Source organism: Petaurus breviceps, unplaced genomic scaffold (assembly GCF_028583685.1).
Source record: "Petaurus breviceps papuanus isolate PSGF00001 unplaced genomic scaffold, PetGlider_PUasm1.0 187, whole genome shotgun sequence".
In the NCBI taxonomy this organism is placed as follows: domain Eukaryota; kingdom Metazoa; phylum Chordata; class Mammalia; order Diprotodontia; family Petauridae; genus Petaurus; species Petaurus breviceps.
The window spans coordinates 6,830,818-6,848,061 of NW_027185799.1; the positions used below are offsets into that span (position 1 = coordinate 6,830,818).

Below are 17,244 nucleotides of genomic sequence, written 5' to 3' on the forward strand. Positions count from 1 at the left end.
GTGCCTTTACTATTTCCCTATGGTAGAGCTGGAATGCTCTGAGATTTATAGCTGAGGTTCTGTCACAAAAAATATACATTTCCAGCTCCTCAGTTGATTTACATAGCCTCTATAAAAATCGACAGTGGGGGTGAGGAGAGGAGAAGGAGTCTTCAGGTCCTTTTGAAAAAAAATAATCACTTGATGAAAATCACGTGATGAACTATGAAACAGTCACTTGATTAACTATTTCTAATTAGATGCTATCTTACTTTTTGTAAGTTTTTAACAAGTTATTAAGTTAAAGTGATATTAATAATATGTTTTTCCCTCACCTGAAAATGATCATTTTGCTCAGAAGTAAATAAACTGGTAGTAAGCTGGAGAGGTTCCCATTCTATTTATAGAAGCAGTAATCAACAATAATAATAATAGTTAGCAAGAACAACAATGGATCACAACTACTGATCCAGTGGCCCCAATTTTCTCTGCAAGCAAGTGAATGATAAAATATTCACTAGGTTATATAAGCAGAGAACCTGGCCTACAACTCTAAGATCTGCCTTTGTGCATCTCTGAAAGCTTTCCTTTGCCAAATATTTCAAGACATTTTCTTTGCTCCCTTAAATCATTCCCTAGACATACATTTGGTGTGTAGTCTATATGCTCTTTCATTGACCCCCACATACATAACGAAACATTTTTGTTACATTTGGCGTTCGCTTTATTTTTTTAAGATGTATGGAAGGGCGACCAGACCAAACATGAAACAGAGCAGGTCCTTTCCGATTCATGCAGGCCACTCATTAGCATCTTCCCATTTAGACTCTTCTTGGGGTTGTTTCAGCTGTTTTCAATAGCCTAGGCCTTCAGAACACAATAATGTCAAAATAACACATCTCTGATATTGAATTTGTTCTCCCACTCTACAGCTTAATTAGCATTCAAGAATGGTATTTCTCTTTGAAAATTATTATCTACAGAAAAGGGTTTTAACCTTTTGTTGTATCATAGACTGCTTGGCAGTCCCTTCTCAGAGTGATGTTTTTAAGTGCATAAAATAAAATATTTAGGATTACAAAGGAAACCAATTAATGTTTCAAAATTTTTTTTCAACCAAGCCCATGGACCACAGATGAAGAGCCCCTGATGAGAGACAAACTTTTATTTTACCTTGCTCGGAGCCAACAGTGGTCTCCATGTGGCAAATGGTATTGCACTTATTGATATCTATTGCAATTAAAGTTTAGGAGCTATAAAGAATATGATTCTTTCCTTTCTCACACACCTTTTTTTAGTTCTCCCTAACTCTTAAATTTACCTTGTATTTACTTATTTGTCAATTTGCTGTATCTTCCATTCAGTGGAAAGTAAGCTCTTTGAGGGCAGGTTCTCTTGTTATGTTTTTTGTCTTTGTGCACCCAGGGTCAAACATTGTGCCTTGCACTGAGTAAATGTTGGGTTGGACTGGATTGGATTTAGTTGAATTGAACTACATTGCAATTATGATTATGCATGGGCAAATCCCTCTTCAAGCTTTTTCTAGTCAAAACTCACTGAAACTACTTGGGAGAAAAGATTACCAAATCTCCACAACTACATTTCCTGGTTTTCAATGAATTGTAAAAGGTAGAAAGGGGCTTTATGTTAGGAAGATCTAATGAGAACAATAATATCACGTTTATAAAGCATTTCACAGTTCACAAAGTACTCTCCTACACAACTGTCCTATAAGATACGTAGCTCAAATAGCATTTTCCCCATTTTTCAGAAGGGGAAACTAAATTTCAGAGAGGTTAAGTGACTTTCTCAGAACCAGAAAGGTGGTAGATGGTAGAGAGGGACCTGGAACCAAATTTTGACCAATGTTTTCCCCATAACACAATATTCTTGGTTAGTGGCTAGTGACTCCACATTAAAAACATCTCCAATTATCTCAGCACATCAGGACTTTGACAAAGCACCCAAACAAAGTTTTCTAGCCAAAATTAGTGATAACTTTAAAAATACAACATACCTGTAACTCCAAGCACAAGCAACTTCCAGGTTCAGATTACGAACATAGCAAACTCAATTTATTCAGTGGCAGATTAAGGCAAGACATTCACAGAAAATCACAACACAGCATTCACCATGTGTAGCTCAATAATTTAGTAAGTCCTCAATTCAATCACAAAGTACTAAGGTCCAAGTACTCCACCCCTGGAGAGTACATTCATTTAGTCAATCACAAAGTCTTTTCTCCATTCAGCTGGAGATTAGTTTCCAATCATAAACAAAGTACATTCATTTTGTCAGTCACAAAGTATAAAAGTCAAAGTTATCCACCCCTGGATCACAATTGAATTACAATACCATCCATCACCACCAAGCACCCTCCCAAAGGGGTAGTGGAGAGCACAAGAGCCATCTACCCCTAAGCCACAACAAGGTTATGATATCATCACAGCATTCAATGCCCAAGGAGAGGTCTTTTCTTCATCTTGACAGGAGGCAAGTTCTCAGCAATCTCTGTTCCTGGGAAGACAAAGCTTAACAAAGCTTTGCCAGTGACCTCATTAATTCACTCTGAAGAACAGTCTCAGGACCCCTGAAAACATCAGCAAGACCCTCCTCCAGGATTTCTGTAAACATACAACAAGAAAATCTTTTTTCAGGGTTTCTGAGCCAACAGCAAGTTTCCAGGACCTCTGCAAAAACAGCACTGTCCTTTAGCAGCATATGAATCTGACAAAATAGCATCAAAACAGAGAGAAAAAATACCAGCACCACAGTCATGTCTCCTCAGTTCTCTGCAGCTCTGGGTGGCAGTTCTCAAAAGTCCTGGACAGCTCCACCTGGCCCTCAGAAGTCTCAGTGGCTTTGGCTGGCAGTTCTCTCTCTCTCAACAACTTTGGCTCCTGGCAATTTTCTCTTTCTCTGCCTCCATGATGCTGCTCCCAAAAGTTCTTCTGGCCTCTCTTTGCTTGGGCCTCTCTATCCACAGCACCAGCTCCTCCCAGTTCAGCCCTCTCTTCATGGCAACAAGTCTATCCCACAAGTGGGATTCACAAGCTCTGAGTTTTAACACTTAACCTGAAAACCAAGCCAATACAAGGGGATATTTAAATTCCATTACCATTACAATACCACATGGCATTCCCACCATGCCCCCCAGCCTCCACCCCACAAACACTCAGCAAAGTAAAGGCCAATGTTAACATCTGAGAAAGGATGTTAGAGAACAAAATAGTTCTCTATGCTCTTCCCTACCCCCAACCACTGTACCCAATAGTCTTAAATGAAATGGTCACCATTTAGTAATATGAATAGAGCAAATCTATGAGTTTTGAAGAAATAGGGATTCTAGGCTCATAGCTTTCCCTATTCTCTTCTATTTTCTATGCTTAATTCTTTTATCATTTTACTTCATCCTACATTTCTGTTGTCAGTGCCTGGATGGAGAAAATGTCCTTTTAGAGGATTTGCTCATAAATTGTGACCTGATATAATATCTCCTACTCACTTGTAATACCTGTTTGTTACATGTCTTTTAGTCACATTCATTGGAATAATTTCTCACAACTAAGGAAGAATCATAAAAGCCTTTTTTTGGTTAAAAGCATATTTGGTTTTGCCTACCATACTAGTCCAGGGTATAGCAGATCCCACTTCTGCTTTCGAGACGTGAAAATCATACATGGCCTGATATTAGCCCTTTCTCAAGGGTTTAGAGAACAAAAGAGGCAAACCCCAACAGCCACTCCAACCATTACCACCCCCCCAAAAAAAATCTCATTTATCCAGCATTATCAGAAACAATTCTTTCCTCTTGAGCAAATTATCTGGATAACTGAAGCTAACCTTTCAAGGTTTTATTCTTAACCATTCTGGATGGGCTTTTTTAAAAAGGGTCACAGGTCAATGCCTTCTTAAAGAGAATATCTGGAACAAAGTAGAACTTCTTTTTTTTGCCAATGATTAAGCGTCCTCATTATGATTATTCATTATCATCCTGTGCTGTGACATACTAATCCCTTGGGTGTCATGGAACGTTTGCTTCTGAATTAACTGGCCTTTAAATGTTGAGTGCTATTATGCTTCTGTCTTCTTTGAGGGCTTTTTCTGTACCTTCCTGTATTGTGAGTATCTCAAAAAGCCATCTACCCTCCCTCCCTGTCTTTCATGGGGACCCCTTCCCCATGTCATTTTATGTTTCCACTTCACCTATTCTGAGCCTGATTTATATTAAGGACATTTATAAACAAGCTTATTGAATCAATAAATTTGATTCATGAATTATTTTAAGTTAACAGAGTTCTATGATAGGCTCTAGAAGAATAACCTGCCTGTGTTTACAGTTAAGTACATATGCTTTGTAATAGCTTTATTTCTCATCTTTTCATTGTTCATGACTAGGTGATTGAGGTTCCTAGAAGTTACTGTTGTTTATTTTTTGGTCATTCCAGCAGTGTAGGACCCCCAGTTGGGGTTTTCTTGGCAAAGATACTTCAGTGGTTTGCCAATTCCTTCTCCAGCTCATTTTACAGATGAGGAAATTGAGGCAAACAGGATCAAGTGACTTGCTCAGGTCTTACAGCTAATAAATGTCTGAGGTCAGAGCTGAAATCACAAATATGAGTCTCCCTGACTTCATGCCCAGCACTCTATTCACTACACCAACTATCTGCCCCTGTACCACCTGGTTGTTCCTACGATTACCTTCAAATAAGAATAAGAAATTAGTGTGTGTGTGTGTGTGTGTGTGTGTGTGTGTGTGCACGCGCGCTCGTGAGAGAGACAGACAGGGAGAGACAGAGACAGAGACAGACAACAGAAACAGAGAGAGAGACTAAGATATAGACAGATACAGTGAGACAGTGACAAAGGACAAGACAGAGAACATTTTAAAATACAGGATATATAAAAGTATCTGACTAATCACTTATTTTAATATACTTTGGTGCTTAATAGATCCAGTCAGAAATTTTACTTCAATTTTGGCCTCACTTTATCTTACTCAGCTCCTTTCAGTCACCTCACAAATGTAAGACATGGGACAGAAGGAAAATTGGGCAGGGTAATAATTTTTGATTGAACCCTATGTGTTTATCTAGTCTCTATCCCTATGGTGTCAAACTAGAAATACAATTGAATGTGAGACTGCTGATGTTTCAGGAATTCATCTCAATATGCAAAGCAACAACATTTATCAAGTACAAAGCTATACTTGGATAAAACTCAAGTGTTAACCAGATCATTGTTAAGGACTGAAATGAATCATCAATAATAACATATTTACTAGTTATTTCAATAAGTAGATTAAGATACTCAAGGACTTTCCCGGATGTTCGCTTTAGAAGGAAATAACGATAATAACTATTATTGTCATATTGTTATTTTAAATCCGGGAGGTGAGGACATTTGGGGATTCAGACAGGCTGTTATGTTAAAAAGGAGGCCTGCAATTAGGCTCTAAACAAACATGTGGGGGGATGTGTCATATGCTAAAAGGTGAGGCTAGGTGATTCAAAGAAGAAGGATTAAGACATTTACTATCCTGCTCATTGAGACATAGAAACACCCAGCATAAAGGTAGTGATATATCACATGGGCCTGGGTGACAGGGAGAATCTGTTCTTTTCTGAGTAAGCTCCCTCATCCAAAATGCTTGGCTTCCATCATCTTAGTCTGCCAGGTAATAGTTTATTCTACTTTTTGTGGCTACATTTGAACTGAATGGATTCTATATGCAAAACATTTTGTATATTGCTCACCCTGATTCTTGCACAATCTACTTCCACACTACCTCTGGAATCCATTCTCTTTTCTCTACTCACACAGCTACAACCCTAGTTCAGACCTTCATTACCTGTTGCCTGAACTAATTGGTTTTCTTCCTCCTGTCTCTCCTCTTTCCAATCCATCTTTCATATTACTACCAAACAGATCTTTTTTTAAAAAACATTATTTATTTACTTTTAGTTTACAACATTCAATTCCATAATCCCTTGAGTTCCAAGTTTTCTCCCCTTCTCCACTCCATGGCATGCAATCCGATATAGGGTCTACAATTACCTTCACATTAAACATTAGTCAAGTTGTACAGAAGAGTTATAACCAATGGAGTAAACGAGAAAGAAGGAACAAAACAAAATGAAAGACGAAAGTGAGAGAGCAAGTAGTTTGCTTCAATCTGCATTCAGACTCTGTCATTCTTCTCTCTGGATGTGGATATCCCTTCCATCATGAGTCTTTTGGAGTTGTCTCCTACCCTTGCATTGCTGAAAGGAGCCCAGTCTATCAAAATTAGTTGTCACAGATACATGTCTGTAATTGTGTACAAAATTCTCCTGGTTCTGCTCTCCTCACTCAGCATCAGTTTATACAGGTTTCTCCAGGTAGATATGAAGTCCATCTGCTCCTCATTTCTTATAGCACAATAGTATTCCATTACATTCATATACCACAACTTTTTTAGCCATTTCCCAATCGATGGGCATTCCCTTGATTTCCAATTCTTTGCTACCACAAAAAGAGCTGCTATAAATATTTTTGTACATATGGGTCTTCCTCCCACTTCTATGATCTCTTTGGGATACAACCCTAGAAGTGCTATTGCTGTGTCAAAGGGTATGAAATTATGTATAGCCCTTTGGCCATAGTTCCAGATTGCTCTCCAGAATGGTTGGATCAGTTCACAACTCCACCAACAATGCATTAGTGTTCCAATTTTTTTCCACATCCTCTCTAGCATTTATCATTCTCCTGTTTTGTTATCTTAGTCAATCTGACCGGTGAGATGCAGTACCTCAGAATTTTTTTTTGATTTGCATTTCTCTAATCAATAGTGATTTAGAGCATTTTTCATATGCTTATAAGTATTTTTAATTTCTTCCTCTAAAAACTGCATGTTCATATCAAATAGATTTTCTTAAAGCATAGGTATGACTGTGTCACTTCTCTGCTCAATAGCTCCAATGGCTCCTTAGTGCCTCCAGGATAAAATTTTAAAACTCCGCTTGAAATTAAAATCCTTTGAAATCTGATTCTAGAGTACCTTTCAAGGTTCATTATACATTACTCCCCCTGGCACACCTGATATCGCAGTCAAACTGGAGTATTTGTTCCTCCTCCTCCATAATATCCCCCCTGCCTTTGCATAGGCCCGTCTTTGTACCTACTCCCAACTTCCTCCTTATATTCTGCTTTCTATACAAGGCTTTCACCAATTTCACCAGTTGGCAGTGCTCCCTCCATCCCATAAAATGACTTAGTATTCACTTTGTATATATTTTATATAGGCTATTTTCCCTCATTCAATAGAACGTAAGCTTCCTGCAGACTGCAACTTTCTTTGGTTTTGTCCTCTATCATACAATGCCTAATATAGAGCAGATTTTTATAAATGCTTATTGAATGAATGGAGGAAGGAAGACACAAGTAAAGATCAATGGTGCTAAGTGACAGGATTCAAGGCCAACATCTGGATTCTGAATTTGTGTGTTGCCAGCTATAACTTTACAAACACCTTTCCACTCTCTCCTGATATGCGTTGGCAAAAGCTAAGAATACAAAAATAACACCAACACCTAGACCTTCTCAGATCTTCTTCCCTATAGCGACTGAAGAAAGCAAAAAACACTCAAGAGATCTGAGACCTTGGGAGAATCTGAATCCCCATTTTGAAACTGCCTCTGTTCAAAGCAGAACCCTCAGAATGAAAAGGGGCAGCTAAGTGGCTCAGTGGATAGAGTGCTAGGCCTGAAGTCAGGGGAAGTTCAAACCTAGCCTTAGATACTTACTAGCTGCATGACCCTGGGAAGTCACTTAACTCTCTTTGCCTCAGTTTCTTCATCTCTAAAATGAACCATAGAAGGAAACAGAAAACCATTCCAGTATCTTTGCCAAGAAAACCCCAAAAAAGGAGTCATTAAGAGTCAGACACAACTGAAATGACTGAACCGAATGAAATATCAACACTGTCAGGTGAAGGATTAACAATCAAAGGTGTGACTGAAAGAACACTGACTCTAAAGGACTAACCTAGAAATGTCAAGGAGACAATTGTCTAGTTCACAAAGTGGTTGTGAATGTTCTCTTCAGGAATCTCACCCACATGGGGGGAGGGGAGGGAGAAGGTAATATCTTGACACTCATAGCATAATTAGCGCTGCCTAACAAAATCAATAAAAAACATATAATTTGTAATTCTTTTTGCTTCAGCACCTGCTTGACAAAGTACACGTAGATCTTGCTCTTAAGTAGCATATCTGTGACAATTGCAACACCATAGAGGAGACATCCAAATAATGTAACTCAGAAACTGGAAGCAGGGCCACCTAAATCATGCATACCTGAGTGACTTGCTGATGTCCCCACAGGATTTCTTGGCAGAACCCACATTCAGTTTACAAAGGAAAGGCTTCAAGAATGAAAGGGTGGGTTCCTTGGTTCTCTCTGGACAGGGATTCTGCAGCCCCATAGAAGGCTATTCAGGTTGCTCCCATCCCCAATCCTGCAGGGCCCAAGAGGCAGCTTGTTAAGATCCCCGGACCTGGGGTCAGGAGTTCTGGGTTTTGAATCCCAGCTCCAGCACTGACTAGGTGTGTGACTTTGAAGAAGTTCCTTCATCTCTTTGGGGCTCAGTTTACCCTTCTGTAAAATAAGACAAGGGAAGGTAGATTACATAATCTATCAGGTCTCTTCCAGTTCTGACACACTATGAATCAAGAAGCATCAATGTAATGCCAGTGGTATAAGAATCTTGACCACCTCCACGCTGGACTAATGCAGTCGATTAAAAGAAAAACAAAGGTCCTCTGGAAAAGATCGGGAGAGATATAAGGAGTAAAGGACCCCTGAATCCTTTTAGGCATTTAACTATCCTTAGCCCTGTACTGCCTCCTCCCCTTTCTATCTAATGCAGCATCAGCAGATGTATCTGGGACTACATAAACAGGCCCTCAGGTCCTTGAGAGCTGGTGGGAAGACATCATCAGTGCTAAGAGTTCTTCAAAGAGCACGTCCATAAGGCTGCCACAAATGCCTGCAGAGTCACAACAGCACATATCATCACATATAGGCATATACATGGACTGGGAGGCATACAAAGACATAAAGATACAAACACAAATACCCTGGTAAGTCAAAATTCTACACTAATATGGTCTCTTGGAACCTTAGAGATTAATACTCACAGCTTAATTTTATAGATGAGGACACTGAGTCCTAAAGAGGAGGAAGTAACTTGTCCAAGAATGGGAATCTGAATGCTGAGGAAGTTTCAAAACTGTATTTTAATAAAAGGACCAGAAATCTGGAGAATTTGGAATCTAATAATGGTTTGTCATAATTCTTTGCCTGACAAGGAACAAGTTACTCCACCTATCAGGCTTCATTAACCTTACCTGTGAAATAAGAGCATGGGACTACATATTCTTTAAGCTTCCTACTAATAATCTGTTTATGGCTCCCTATTTCCTCTGGGATCAAAAATAAAATAGTCTCTTTGTCATTCAAAACTCTTTGTAACCTGACTCCTTCATACTCTGGCAGTTACATTTTACTCCCTAAAGGATAGTCCAAGATTGAGTGATATCGACCTTCTTACTGTACTGCACACATGACATATCATGCTCATGCCAAGTCTTCTCATTGCCTCCTTTACTAAATTCCATGTCTATGTCACTTTCTTTTCACACACAACCATCACTCTGGTGCAGGCTCTCATCAGTTGACACTGTTGTAATGGCCGGCTGATTAGTCTCCCTGCCTCAGATCTCACCTCACTTCATTCCATTCTCCCCTCAACTGCTGAAGTGATTTTCCTAAATCAGAGTTCTGATCAAAGTTCACCACCCCTACCCCCACCATATTCTCTCTCTCTCTCTCTCTCTCTCTCTCTCTCTCTCTCTCTGTCTCTCTCTCTGTCTTGCTGTCTCTCTGTCTCTCTCAACTTCAGTGGCTTCCTGTTACTTCTAGGATCAAACATCAAGGCATTTAAAACTTTTTTTTCCTTAAAGCTCAAATCTCTATTTTAATTGAGGAGGATGCCTAAGTCAGCCCTATCTTTATTGCTTTCCAGGCTATACTAGCGCCATATGTTTTCTACCATGCATGCTACAGAAACGAATCATGGTGGAAGATCACTGAATCCTTGGAAGTCTCACACTGGAAGTATCTTCCACCCTGCTGGATTCTCCTTCTTTCTAGGTTGGTTCCTCCCAGAACCCCCATGTTCAGGAGATGGCCCAGGCCAACCATGTCCCAATTCCTTTCCAGTCTGTAATTCTGACTCACTTTTTCTACCATTCCTTCATGTGGGATAACTTCATCTACCCCTTCCCTTTTCGGTTTTCTTTTACATGTTGTCTTTTCTCATTAAAATGGAAGGTCCTTGTGGACAGAGGCTGCTTTGTTTCTCCACGTATTTATGCCCTCTGTGTCCAGCACAATGCCTTGTACCTAGTAAGCACTTCATAGATGCTTGTTTTTTTTATTATTGTGTCTTCTCAAACCTGGCTGCTTCCTACTTTTCCAATCTTCTTATACTTCCCTCCACAAATATTACCATCCAATGACAATGGTCTACCTGCTGTTCTTCACACAACACCATGTCTCCAGTCTCCCTGCCCTTCACTGTTAACCTCTTCCCTTCTGCCTCCTGGCTTCCCTGGCTTCCTTTAAGACTCAGCTCAAAGTACCAATGCCACCTTTGGCAGGAGTCATCCCCTCTTCTCCATCCTCCCACATTAAGAGTGCCTTCCCTCTGAGACCACTTTCCATTTATACTGTACACAATTTGTATGCAGATAGTTACTTGTATGTTCTCTCCCCTTACCCTGCCATTATAATGTGAACTCTGTAAGAGTAGAACCACTTTTTCTTGCCTTTCTTTGTAGGTCTAGCCCTTTGCACTGGGGTTCTTATCCCATAGTCTAAGAACTTGTATCACCTTGTTTTAATATTTTGGTAACCATTTCAATAAAATGGTTTCCTTTGTAACCCTATGTATTTTATTTTATTTTATATATTAAAAACATTTTCCCCTGAGGAGTTCATAAGTTTCATGAGACTGACAAATAATACACAAAAAGCTTAAGACCCCTGTTTTAACACATAATAGTCACTTAATAAGTACTTGATGGCTGACTGACTATGTGACTTTTTGGTCCCCAGAAGAATCTGTTAACATCACCTCTGCGGGTCAGTTGTCTAACTTTTACAGTGGGAAACCAGTAAACATTATTCAACTATTCTGTGTATGTCTCCCTATTGCCTCCATTTGGAGGTGTTTGTGTGAAAGAACTTTTATGTATTCAAACTCTGCTTAAAAACAAAGAGTCTGGAAGAAAAGGATAAATTAAATCCTCTGATGATAGCCTCATTCAAGTTTTTCCAGATTACAAGGTACCTGGGTTTTCACTGAACTATCCTTAGCAAAGTAAAGGCTTTTATTTTTTCCCAACATAAAACTCACAGTGTACCTATTGTCCACTGATTTCCTGTAATGTATATTTCAATACAATACAATGGCTTAGCATAAAAGCATTTTGCTTAGCTAGTTCGGACAGTATTGGATCAAATTATTTTAAAGCCACCTCCTAAGAAATCTACCAAAACATTTTGTACTTCCAACTTTATTTCCTTTACTTTTCCAAAGAAAAAGTAATTTGTAAACATAAATGTCATACTACATATGAAATTAAACAGGAATTCTCTTTTTCCCCCATTTTCCCAAACACTAGAATGAAGTTATAATTTTATGACTAATTCAACAATTATACTTTAAATCACAAACCATGAGTTCCACTTTAATAAATTACTTCTATGAATAAGTATATAATAACTGAACAGCTAATACATTATGTAATTTAATGCCCCCCTAAGTATTTTCCAAGAAATTGTTATATAAGTAAATACTTATTTAAAAAATATACAATTTATTTGTGAAATTGACAATCATTTCTGGCTAAGATGTTTTTAAAAAGGGAGCACAAGCAAGGAATAAGAACTCAGCTTGTAACCCTTGTAACTATTTTACTTAGAAAATGTAAACAAAATACTTTACAAAAGTACAATGCAAGTAAAAATTGTTTCCCAGCATTTTAAAAACTTCTAGTAGAGATTTACTCTCAGTAGTAATGGCTTCTGACTCAACTAATTATCCACTTGAAAATAAAATTAGAATTTGCTGAAAAGCATGAGTCCTGATTTTTTTTTTCCATTTCCACTCCACAGCATTAACTAGAATGCAGGTTCATTTATAAAAGAGGCATCAGTGCTGTGAATTAAAACACTGAGTAATTCTTAAAAAAAAAACTTGACTCAGATTTGTATTTTTTAAAACCAATAAAATATCCAAAGAGAGGAAAAAAGTAGGTCCAAAATAATATAAACACAGGAAACCTTAATTAATTTCAACAGGTGAAAAAATACTTTCTAAACCCAAGATGTTTTTAAAATGTGATACTTCTTTATACAGTTACATGTACTTTAAGACATGTTTCCTTAGAATTTTGCCATTTTCTTTTTCCTTTTCCTCCTATATATGCTGCACTAATGACCCTGTACTTGTTCTCCCCATACATAATGTCAATGATGAAAACAAACATAAGGCTTCTAAATGTTTTGCTTCAGTACCCCAAAATGGCAGATGGCAAATGGAAAATATCTTAAACACTGCAGGGGAAAAAAAAAGCAAGCATGTACACCTTTCGTCCTATCTTATTCTTCCTCTCTCTTTTCAGCCACCAGCACTTTTTCTCTACTTTTTAAAATTACTAAAAACAGATGATCTTTAGTTGACCTCACCTCTAAAATTAGAGTGTACCAGGGCACTTCTGAACAAAGTGTACTGAAAGAGGATATCCTTTAATGTTAGTACTCTATTTGTTACAGTCACAGCAATTCTAGACATATCCAATATAAAGCAAGGCATTGGGGAAACTTGAACCCATGCTTAACTTGAAACCATTGCGTTATTTTGTTTGTTTTATTTTTGTTTTGTTTTGTTTTTAATCCCTGGAGATATCCTAGAATAATAGAATAAACCTGGACCTATAATCAGAAGGTCCTGGGTTCAAATTCTGACTGTCACTTCCTAATCATATGATACTATTTGTAGCAGTTAGGACAATATTTCAATAGGACACTTTTCTAACCAGACATTTCCTTACACCATTTCTTGCACCTATATTATCACTGGAAACATGCTGTGGTCTACCATCCATCTCTCTGTTACCATCCAGGTAATCCCCAGCTTTGTGTCTTTGCAGTTTGTAGTATCAATGTTTTCTACCTTATAGCATTACAAGGAAAACATCAACTTTAAAAACATTGTTTTCTCCTTTTTGTTTTGGAGAAGTCTAGCATTAAGAGCCTTGTGTAATTTCTAAATGCTATCTACCCCACTTTTCTCCTCCTGTTCAATTGTGGACCAAATGCATTGTCTATCTGAATATCTACACTCGAGTCATGGGCTGATCTAATAAGTACATGAAGTGGATATTAAATTATGTGTCATACTCTTGATAACAGGCATTTTTTTCTTTTTTCTGTATGGATTATTTTTTCTATATGCATTGCCTATTTAGGAATAAAGACGGATCTCACTGAGAAGGCCCTACAATATTCTGAGGTGTGATGCAATTAGTCCAATATCATCTGCAAGCAAAAGCACCTGAAAAATGTCAACAATAGGGAATTCCTCTTCTTTCAGGTTTTGCAGAAGATAACCTCTACAACAATGAGGATTATTTTTGGCAAGTATCCATCTCCTGATGTCGTGTCTACCATATTGATAATTGATTATTGATATATTGATATTGATAATCAGGGAGCTCTCAAAGGGACATGTATCTGTGGTGGTGTTTATCAAGGAATCTTGCATTATGTTAACACACACATACATAAAAGACTGCTACTTTATAGCTGTTTTGCTATGCAGACTCATGTTCATTTATTTCTTATAATTGACAAGCAACATACATAGTTATATTTTGCATTATCTTTATGTAGTCAATGGGGCTAAAGAAGGAAAAGACTATAGAAAATCTCTTAGGAAAGCTTTCTCATATTTTCATCAAGGAAGCCTTTAATACATGTGTATGCCATGCACATATTTTTTTAAGATAAACACATAGGCATGTGAGTCAGTAGTTTTTTTATATACTCTTAACTAACTTACCAGGTAAAATAATATTATCCACATTTTTATTCCGTTATTTTATTTCTTCCCCTTCAAGAGAAAATTGATAAAAATTATCTCTCAAGGCTTTTGAAATCGTTACCTCAAGCACAGATTTGTACGATAGTGGTACAATATATTGTACACAATATGTACCCATTCTCACCCAATTGTTCTTCCAATCATTTCTTAAGTGCTATTTCTATAACCTCAAATACGATATGAGTGACTAAGGTGCTATAATTTTTCTTTTAATGGTGACTCCACTGTCACTTGTGGTGAAAACACAGGTTCTATGACAAGGTTTCTGCAGACTTATTTTTACCTTCACTTATTTTCACTTTTTTAAGGAATAATATTGCTCATAATTTTCTTTCATCTTCTTCTATAACATTTTATAAATAGGGCACTGCACTTGGATGTTGTGTCTGCTTGGCAAGTAGATCAAGTATTTGATAGCAAATTGAATTTCTTAGCTCTTTTGGACTCCATGTTATGGTTATTGATTTCTGTTGGTTAAAATTCTTCAGGAAATGGGTATAATCAAAGTCAATGTTGTCTTTTCTTATCTTTTAGCATCACTTTCTTATCTGAATATACAACATTTAAGCTGACAAAATCACAGTCAGTGAGTGACTTCTTGTCATTTTTAGCTTTTCTTCTAATTCAATGTTGACCTTTTACTTTTGATCTCACTAATGAATGGTCTGTACACAGACAGCTGATTTTGGTAAGACTCCTACATGAGTAATTAGCAGATTTCTTTCCTTTTTTTGAGGGGAAATTGGGGTTAAGTGACTTGCCCAAGGTCACAGGGCTAGTTTTTGTGTTAAGTGTCTGAGGTCAGATTTGAACTCAAGTCCTCCTGACTCCAGGGCCGGTGCTCTATTCACTGTACCACCAAGCCACCCCAGTAGCTTTCTTTCTGTTAAGATATCGTTTCATTGATGGCATTCACCTTCCCACCTGAAACACATTTTCCAACATAATTTTTCACATTCTCCCTTGTTCTCACTTGCACAGTGAACTCTCCAAAGTTTATGATGACTTGGTTTGGAAGATCAAATTCTTTAGATTATTTTTCTACACTTTCATTCTCTGTAAGAGACGTGGACATGAAATTATTATTTTCATAATGATCTTTTTGCATGTATTTATCATAAGCATTACAAAATGAAATGACCATGTATCTCATTATATCAGGGCTTCATCATGCCCAAAGGGAATATAAATCAACTCCTTTATTTGCCTCTCCAAGGTGAAATCATGAATGATTTAGCCACAACTTGCTTTTGTCTTTCAATTTCTCTGGATGTGAGACTGTTAACACTAATGGGGTCTAGGCCTCCTAATGACATTGTGAATTTGTTGGTTCAGTTCCAAAAACTGGAGCAGGTGTGATACTCCAACACACCCTTGAGAGGGAGCCATGATGGGGAGGGGAGGAAGAGAAGCCTCAGCTTCAGCCAGGTATCCTTTTGCCTTTACACTCTGGCTATAGCAAGAACTATCAGGCTTTGAAGGGTCCATAGGATGTTTTACTTCCCATTTTACTTTATTTTTATTTTACCATTGCTGGCCTTGTAGGATCCATGGATCAGGTGACAGCAATAACTGAATCTCTCCTTATTTTACTGGTTCTTTTTCTACAGTCTACAAATATACCCATGTCTCCCCCATCCTTGAAAAAAATTCTCACCCCATCGTATATCCTGGTCAGCTACAATCTTGCCTCTTTTCCTTTCTCAGCTAAACCCTTGAGAAAACAGTTGACATTAAGTATCTCCATTTCCTCTCCTCTAATTAACTTCTAAACACTCTGCAATCTGGCTTCTGACCACATCATTCAACTGAAACTGCCTTCTCCCAAAGTTACCAGTGATGTCTTAATTATGAGACTTACTGGTCTTTTCTGAATCCTCATTCATGTTTACTTATAGGTCACATTTAACATGATTGATCACCTTCTCCTGGAAACTCTCTACTGTAAGTGTTTAAGATATAGTTCTTTCCTGGTTATTTTCCTACCTAACCATTCTTTCTCGGTCTGCATTTTTTGATCTTCATCCAAGGAATACCCACTAAAAAAGGTAAGCCCAAGGGTCTATCCTGTCCTTTCTTCTATTCCATTGAAGTTCCTTGAACTCAGATCCAATAAGTTAAATTAGGAGTGCTGAGCCTAGAATCAAAAAGACCTAAGTTCAAAATTTGGCCTCAGACACTTACTGGTTGTATCCTAGGCAAATAACTTTAACCCCGTTTGCCCCACTGTCCTCATCTATAAAATGGGGGAAACAATAATGTCTACCTTCCATGGCTGTTGTTAGAATAAAATGAGATTGTATTTGAGAAACTCTTTGCAAATCATAACACACTACAGTGTTACATATATAATATATAGTTTTATATGTATAATAGCCATTCCTCAAACAGGTCAAAGGTTAGGAACAAACAGCTCTCAAAAGAAGAAATGGAAAGTATTCACAACCACATGAAAGAATGCTCCAAATCACTAACAATAAGAGAAAAGCAAATCAAAACAACCTTCAGCCTTTACCTCACATGTTGCAAATTGGCAAAGATGATCCAAAAAAATAGCAATACTCAATGTTGGGAGGTTGTGGAATGATGAACATGCTAAGACTTTGTTGTTCGAACTATGAAATGAAATAATCATTTTGGAAAGCAATTTGGAATTATGCAAATGAAATGACTAAAATGTCCATATCCTTTGAGCCAGAGACTCCATTACTTCTCTCATACCCCAAGGAGTCCATTATTAAGAAGAAAACCCTTATATGCATACCCAAGTAATTACAGCAGCCTTTTTGTGAGAACAAAGAATTGGAAACAAAGTACATGTCCAGCAACTAGGGAATGGTTAAACTTAATTCTGAGCCCTGTTTTTTGGTAGAGTGAGAAAGAGGAAAAAGAGAAAAGTTTGCGAAACAACTTTCGTTCAACCAAAAATTATTGGGTTCTGATTATTGGCAAATCCAGTGAAGAATCAAAAGATGAACACTTGTAAACAATATCTGAATTAAGATGCTTAGAATTCAATAGAGGAGATAAAATGCAAGTACAATAACTAGAGT

General features: G+C 37.6%; 1 long non-coding RNA gene across 4 annotated transcripts in view; it reads right to left on the reverse strand.

Annotated features, from left to right (window-relative positions):
• Nucleotides 1–2,026: 2,026 nt before the first annotated feature.
• Nucleotides 2,027–17,244, reverse strand: part of LOC138163172 (uncharacterized) — a 107,870-nt gene continuing 92,652 nt past the window's right edge. For 3 of the 4 annotated variants that reach the window (XR_011168832.1, XR_011168833.1, XR_011168831.1), the window contains one exon: nt 2,027–3,054. This is a non-coding gene — a long non-coding RNA (uncharacterized lncRNA). Of the gene's footprint in view, nt 3,055–8,315; nt 8,598–17,244 lie in introns of those variants that run through there. The other variant, XR_011168834.1, reaches the window with a different exon arrangement.